Raw genomic sequence first — 7,897 nt, forward strand, 5'->3', positions numbered from 1 at the left:
TCTGCGCCGGGTGTCCGGCCCGGCGAAGCTAGAAGCGGTGCCGGTACCGGCAGTGATCCCCTCCCCCCGCCCCAGCGCCGGTGCGTGCCTCGGCCCGCCCAGGCCCTCGGCCACCATTTTGTTGCCCGCGCGTTGTTACCTCAGCGCTGCCCTTCAGCCCGCACGGCCCGGCCTCCCCTGCCCTGCGCCGAGGTGTGCCCGCCTCCGCCGAGCCCCCCGGCTCCTGCGGCCTCCCCGCCGGAGCTGGAGCCGGACCCCGGGCCGGGGTGGCTGGAGAGAGAGGTTCTTCCTTCGTTCCCTTTCTCACACGCGGCGGGCAGACCCGTCGGCGCGTCGCCACGAGGCGGGGGTGACAAGGCGTGCCATCGCGGGGCCCGGACGGGGAAAGGGTCACCGGCAAACCTAGGGAAAGCTTGGTGATCCCACACCCCGCTTCTCATCTCCTCGCAGGCTGGCTGCCCCGTGGCCGCCCCATCTGCTCCCGAAGGCACGAGGCGCGCGTTGAGCCTGCTGAACAAAGCGGCCCGTCGTGTCGGTACCGCGGGAGGCTCGGCGGCTGCGTTGCCCTACGGCAAGGCAGCGGGGATGGAAGGCTTGATTCTCCACCCAACGCTGGGCGACGATGCAGGAGATGAAGGCAAAGTAAGCGGTGCGGGGCCGTGGCTTTCACATTGCGGGAGGCTCCCGCCCGAAGCCATGTCTGCAGTATTTGGGTTGCGAGCGCACACAGGCTCAGCGGCTCTTTGCAGAGCTACTGCAGGATGATAAGCAGCTTGTCTCTGAACTCCGATTCACCCCTCTCCAGCTCTAGACGGCCGCAACCTCTCTCCCCAACTTGTCCTTTCATACCTATGACTTGAGTGTGTTAAGACATGCTGAGGTTTGTTCTCTTCTCTGGATGATACTAGTTTTTTCCTGGCTTTATCCCCGTCTCATGAAATACATCCAAGTGAGATGGATTGTGTTCTTCTGTTTAGCTGAGTTTTTGCTCGTGGTGTGGAAAACTTTGCACTAACTGGCAAATATTCCCCTATTTCTTGATATATGACTCTTAAGTTCTTCTAAATGGGTTTGCTTCTGCCACATCTTCCCACCTCTTCAATTCCAGATATTGTTTTAATGATTTAATTTGTATGAGTTTTCTTTTTTATTTTTATATACTTTCATGCAAGTATTGGTATGTCCATACAAAAGCACATGTGCAAGAAGCCTGTGGTACAGTCTCCTTACAGATTATAGTCATTAATCAAACATCATTCTACGATACAGTGTAGAATGTCATAATAAACTAGTCGTGTGGCCTGGGAGACTTTAGTATATGTGCATAGCCTATGATCTGCTGTCTGCAATGGTGGGAGGGAGGATCAGCGGGACTGCTGGGGCCAGTGCTGGCGATTGCCTTGGGGGCCAGTGACCACTTCCTTCCCGTCACCTATATATAGAAACCCATGCCCTCCAGCCAGTTCTTTAAAATAGGGTGTACATGTATGTATGCACAGATAACCATGTGTGTACATACAGATGTCTCTTTGGCCCTGAGCCACGTGAGGGTAACGTTTGATGCTTGCTAGCTACAACGTACCACAGAATATCTTCTTTGCGACAGTGAGCGCCCCTGGGCATAGTGTGTATATGAATCTGGTAAACAAATTGTGATGACATAGGTAACAGAAGTTATAGTTATCGATTAGATAACCCATTTAAGCTTCTAAGAAAATTAACTTAATGTTTAATTTCCAAAGTCTATCAGCAGCGGATGAGTTGTAACAGTACACATACGAAGACATGGACTTTGTGGCTCATGTCCTTGGTATATATCATACAGAGCAGATTCATTCTTCCTGTGGTTATGTTTGAAGCTCTAGAAAGGAACATGATCCTTAAAATCAATTTAGTATTAACCATTTTTTGTGAAACACTGTATGCAGTAACACATCTGAGAGCTAGTAATATATTTTCAACATTACTCAGAAACAACTGAAATTTCTAACTTCCTGCATTTTTTATGTAGTTTTTCCTAGATACTACAAGTGAGTTGTGGTAAATCTGAGACAGGCAGGCAGGCCACAGACGGCTGTTGTTTTTCTTTCTCTCTCTACATCATGTAATCAGAGAACTGTCTTGTGTTCTTGAGAGAAGCATTGTACCGAGACAGTGCCACCCTGGTATGGGTTTTTACAAAAACAGTTTCTATGCCATCAACAATGCCTTCAGCTGCTGCTGGAATTGCATGGAAATGTAACAATGACATGGTTAATGATAAAAGCCAATGGTCAATATTTCTCCTCTGTCACTGCTGTAACTGAAGAAGATTGCTGCTATCCTTTTGTTTTATGAGAACATTATTATCCAGAATGTTTTAGAAGGGCTAAAAACTATCTGTCATTTTGATTCTACTGACAGGGAGAACTGCGCATAACCAGGGCAATAGTAAGCCTTTCATTAGATCAGGAACACACATTACAAAGAGATACTAACACTGTTACACAGTCACATGGATTCTGTTTTCATAACTTAAATTATCTATTTGATGTTCTGCATCATATTCATATCAAGCAAAGGTACTACTTAGAGCTACAAAGGGACAGGCTCTTCATTAGAGCTCATAATTATGTGAAATTTTGCTCTTTCGAAATGTGTTTTCATTCTAAATGTAAATGTTTAATTCTGTTCTTAATTAAAAACAGAGACATATTATAATGCATGATATGAATTGCATTTATAACATAATCATTACACAGCTAAACCAAAAATTCTTTAACTGTCAGTCAAATATGAATAATGTAAAATGATTCAACCTTTTAAAAACACTGTGTTGAATTTATTTATTTATTTATTTATTTTTAAAAAGTGTTGTTAAAATTGCAGTGTTTCCATGGAAATTTTAGGTCCCAGTTTCCACAACAAACCTATTCAACTGGAAATGCAGCTACAGCTGTGTTGTCGACCATATAAAGAAATGAGCTTGGCGGGCCGAAACAGTTGAGATAGTTGCTTTTCAGGAAGAAACCTCTCTTACTACAGAGAGAGTGGGATGTGAAATTACATCCATATCTAAAGTAGAATCAAGATAGTATATTGATGTCAGGAAGAGCCTCAGGATTCACTGTGAATGAGAAGGGCGGAAACTTTTTGAGGCAAACTGTTGTGCTGTGCCAGCCTTGCATTCTGCACTTGCAAAGTACTGCTACATAATTGTTCTTCAGTGAGAAAATACCTTGAAATTGTGCACAAATATCTAAAGGTATTTGTTGTTAGCTTCAGTTGTTGCTTTCTGTTCATGAGAAGCTCTGCATGGATCTAATCGTGATTTGTGCAAGACGATTACTCATACATTCCTTTACCACTTTTAAAATTTGGTATATGGGCATGTTGTCATATCAACCAGGAAAACCACACAACATGCATGTCTTTGAAAGGCTGATGCTGGTATTCTGCAGACAGTTCTATTGCTGTAACAATTTTTTTTTTGGTGCTAAGGTATTAGCTACTTGCTAAATGAGCATACAAGCTTGAATGCAACATTGAGGATTAAACTAAAGGAGACATGAACCAGACGTCAGAGTTGAAATGGGATCTCCAAAATAAGTCAAATAAAGCCAGTGCAGCTCAGCTTTATCTTTAGTCCGGATAAAAGGAGTCATGCTGAGCACTGACCCCGTCAACTGGAGTCACTGCTATATGTACCCGAAAGCCATGCTTGAAAGTTAGTGTTGAAAGGCAAAGGGGTATACTTCAATTTTGTATTTCCATTCCCTGCCTTCAATGAAATATAAAATTAAGAGAGAGAATCCAGCTGATCTGCTTCTACTTACACCAGAATTACTGTTGGCCCAAATTTTCTTATATTATTAATGTTTAATTTGAAGCTTTGCGATTGTATAAGTGCCAATGAAAACATGATTTGGGGCTACCTATTTTACAAGAGATGAAGGAACTAAATAAAGATAAAGAAGGAACTAAACAAAAAAAATTGTCCACAGTGACATTTCTACAGACATCACAAAACTGAAATGGTAAGATATGAAAGAAGAACCTAGCCACTCAAAATTAAAATACAAGTAAAGACCAGTTAGTCATTTCAGACCAATCTAGTGTTATGTGGTAACTCTCATGGAAGTATATTTCAAAATAGTTCCTGAAAAATCCCATGCTTCTTCTTTCTGTATTTGCCTACATAAAGGCAAAAAGAAGTTGGGGTTCAGGGGAAGAAGAAAGACAGACAAACCAAGTCTGAACAAACATACCTTCCTCTAGCTACCTTTTGTTGTCTGTGTTTGTGATGTGACAGTTTAAATTCTGGCAATCTGGTCATTGTTGCTGCTGGGTAACTAGGTTTTCTTAACTGTTGCTAATTACTGCTTCCATGTTGCCCTGTAAGTGCCAGCAGTGGTTGTTTCCTGCAGCTGTGCTTCATGGATCATTTCTATTATAATAAAGTTTCTACTGCACTGTATGAAGTAATTCTTCCCTGTGAGGGTGGTGAGGCACTGGAACAGGTTGCCCAGAGAAGTTGTGGATGCCCCATCCCTGGAAGCATTCAAGGCCAGGTTGGATGGGGCTTTGAGCAACCTGGTCTAGTGGAAGGTGTCCCTGCCCATGGCAGGGGGGTTGGAACTAGGTGGTCTTTAAGGTCCCTTCCAACCCAAACCGTTCTAGGATTCTATGATTTCCTGCAGGATAAGTAAACTTGTGTTGGGGATAGCAATGTTGAGAACCTGTGTTACGGCTTCACAGCAGCTGTTGTGACTGCAAATGAGGAGCTAGTGACCAATTGTTTGACATTTGCTTTTACTCAAGTCACTGAGCTTGTCTGCCATGCACAATGTTCCCTAGTTTTTCCATGCATACAGAACGGAGGAAGGCCAACTTCCTCTGTGATTTCAAATGTATTTTTTTCTATAGTGTTGTTTTCTGCATTTCTGTGTTGTTGTCACCTCTTAATATTTTCAGATGCTGATGAGTGTATGAAGATTTCTGGCTTGCAACAGAAAGACAAATGCTCGCTAGTTTAATGGAGCCTCACTGCTACGTCTGTGCATATGCACTCTGAGCCGTGAAGGAATTGTAGGTCTATAGATCCGTGAAGTAACTGAGTAAATGAACCACCTCACAGGGGCATGCGAAGATCTTTTATCATGGAGTTTCTCAAGCTTCTTGTGTGAACAATGTTATAGATGTTTGTGATATGGTTCTTAATTTTTTTTGCCATTTTCTTTGTGAAAATCTATTTTAATAAGGAAACTAAAAATTGACTGAGATGCAATGATTTGTTTAAAGCGATGGTCCCACCAAAGTGGGAGCATAGCCATGGTTTGAACAGGGAGTTAGGAGTCAGAAAGCCTGGCTCCTATTTCTGTCTTTTTGGTGTATTTTGTCCTAGGGCAAGGCCCTCAGTCACACTGATCTTCAGTTTTTGTATTTGTAGCATGGGGATTAGAATACTTCCCTTCAGAGGAATGTTGTGAGGATTACGTTTTGGTTTGTTTTGAAAGCACTTACTTAGAGTTATATAATAGTAAAACCTATTACTGGCAAAACTGTTAATCATAGGTAGATCCAATACATTTTACTGTATCAAAGGTAGAGAATTTTGAGAATATAAGAAGTAATATTATGTTTTCAGAGAGTGTCTGTCTGGAACAACACTAGGAAAGGAACCTATTGTAGGATTCAAATAATATAGTGCTGACAGTTTTTACCAGTAGGGACACGAAATGCAGAGGAGTCTTGCAAAAAGAAATTGGTTGTTTAGAGTATTTTAAAGCAGCTTGTTGCAAAGGAGTCACTGAGTGTTTCTCTTAGGAACAGCTGTAAAGCAGATATTACAGACCCCTTCTGTTCTGAAAGTTTATAACATGCTTCCTTCATTTGTCATTGTCCATTGGTCCTTGGGCTGAGCTGTGTTAAAAAGGAGTGGTAGAGTCCCGGAGAACGGTACGGTGACTCTTTTCCTCCAGTCTCAGAAATATGTCTGCTAAGTAAGCTGTGCGATACACCTCCGCTCTGCATTTCCTGGGGCCAGGAATCGAGAGAGCTGTATTTTGCTCCCGGTGACTTTGGGGTAGCAGGATCATACTGAGGTTGCTGACAGCAGATCTTGGCAAGGATTGAATAGATTGGGGGAGGACCAAAACTTCCCAGCCTGGAGGTGTCTCTGTCCAAGTGGAGTGGTTAAAGCAAGCCTTCTTGCTGCTGTCCTCAGTAAAAAGAAAGTGTTTTGGATAAAAAATTACTAACTTTCTGAACTGTTCAATCCCACGTTCTTCACGAATGCTGACATGTAATTTAATCATTATTTAAAAAGTATTTTACAAGTATGCATTCTAAAACAAGGAAGCAGATATTATAGATCATTGTATGTAATTTATTTGAAAAGAACAGAATCCTCAAACCTTCTACCAATGGTATTAACTCTGAGTCTTTACTTTTCTTGGGGTTTGTGGTAAAAAAAAAAAATCCAAGAGCAATGCTCATGTGACCAGAACATTTGGATGCCGTTCTTTCTTGACAGAGACTTCAGAAAGAGACACGTAGAAAAGGCTTTTCAAGAGCAGGCTGTATTGACCTAGCAGAAATCCACAAAGAAGGGTGGGACGATAGGCAGTATTCCATCTCTAGCAATTTGGTATTGTTACCAATTTAGTGGGTTTTAATTACTGTTGTTAGGTTCTGTCCAGATGTTCAGAATGAATAGGCTGAAGTCAGCCTTTTCTCAATAACTGTTGTTGAAAAACTGCTGCAGGCTTTCAAGCACTCACAAGAATAAAAGAATCAAAGAAGATAGATGCCATTACTCAATCTTCTGTCTTGCTCACATCTTTTGTGTACTTTAAACTTTATGGGAATATTTGAAAAAGCATACAAAACTATTCAAAACCAGAACCTTTAAAGCAAATCTGTCTTGCCTTTTACCTCATCTGACAAATGAAGACAGTATTATATATAATATGTTTGGGAGTCTATCACAGAAATATGAGTTTCAGATTAAAAAGACCGATCTTACTCATAGTTAGGTAATGGCTTCTAATTTTCTTTGTGGCAGATAAGAAATAACAGTAATTATATTCCAAAACTGCTTTTCATTTCTGTTCAGGATTAAAGTACGCTCTCCACAACCCAGACTTCAGATTAAAGTGATTTTGAGATTTGTTGAGTACAATACATCCTGAAGATGTATCTGTGGCCACTGGAGGGGAGAAGAAGTGCTGTCCTGTTAGCATCACTGAAGAGGTGCAATGTTCTGGGGAAGCAGTTCTGAACAGGGTGATGGGGTTACTAAAGCCTGTAGGAAAGCCAGCCACAGTGTTTATGCCTGTGAGTGAAAGGGCCAGGACTGCTTGGAATTTTCACTGGAAAAGAAGATACCACTCAAATTGGCTACTTACGCCCTTTCCAGGGCATCACAGATAACAGTGATGATTACCTGTCATGAATTCCATCTTGTAAAAACAGGAAAGCTAACACCATTTGACTAACTCTACCAGGACTGAACCATAAATAGAAAAGTAGTCAATGGATTTTTGCGTGGTATTTTAACAATTTTGAATTTTAAGACCTGTTAAGCAAATGTTATAGTGTCTGTGTTTATACAATAATATTTGGGAAAATATCAAGTGCTTAAAGGAACTGTATTTTTTTTTAAAGACAGTAAACCAGACTGTAACTGGGTCAAAATAATCAGATCATTTTCCATTTAAAGACTCCCTCTTGTGGAAATCATTCTTACTGACTTGTTTTGACCTATTTTTCTAGTAAAAGTCACTCCATATAAGGTATTGCAAAACTTGAAAATGGTTCTGTTACACGGTGTTATCTGTTTAAAAGTTAGGACCCTGACAATAACTGACAGTAGTTGTACAACTGTAGTAGATTGCTAGCAGATTTTATATCTTTC

This window comes from Harpia harpyja, chromosome 19 (genome assembly GCF_026419915.1).
Source record: "Harpia harpyja isolate bHarHar1 chromosome 19, bHarHar1 primary haplotype, whole genome shotgun sequence".
NCBI classification, from domain to species: domain Eukaryota; kingdom Metazoa; phylum Chordata; class Aves; order Accipitriformes; family Accipitridae; genus Harpia; species Harpia harpyja.